We start from the raw sequence: 371 nt of genomic DNA on the forward strand, positions 1-371 counted from the left end.
AGCCCCAGAACTGGGCATGGTGGTGCATGCCTGTAATCCCAGCACTCAGGAGGTTAAGCCAGGAAGATCTCTGTGAGTTTGAGACCAGCCTGGGGCTACGAAAGTTCTAACAAGGCCAGCCTGAACTGCATAATGAGACCCTGTCTGAAAAAAAGAAAGAATGAGATTTCAGGTTTAATCAGTTTTCATGCAGAGCGTCTTGAGCTGGAAACGTGGAACCATGAAGTCAAAGCAGCTTGTGTGGCCAGCTCATGCACAAGGACACATGCCTAAGGGTCACCAGGAGTCCAGGAGAATAAAAGAAACTTATCTTTTTTTTAATTTTTATTTTTTTAAAAGTCCAGCCGGGGAGATGGCTCAGTGGAATAAGC

This window comes from Octodon degus, unplaced genomic scaffold (assembly GCF_000260255.1).
Source record: "Octodon degus isolate 3935 unplaced genomic scaffold, OctDeg1.0 scaffold00197, whole genome shotgun sequence".
NCBI classification, from domain to species: Eukaryota; Metazoa; Chordata; class Mammalia; order Rodentia; family Octodontidae; genus Octodon; species Octodon degus.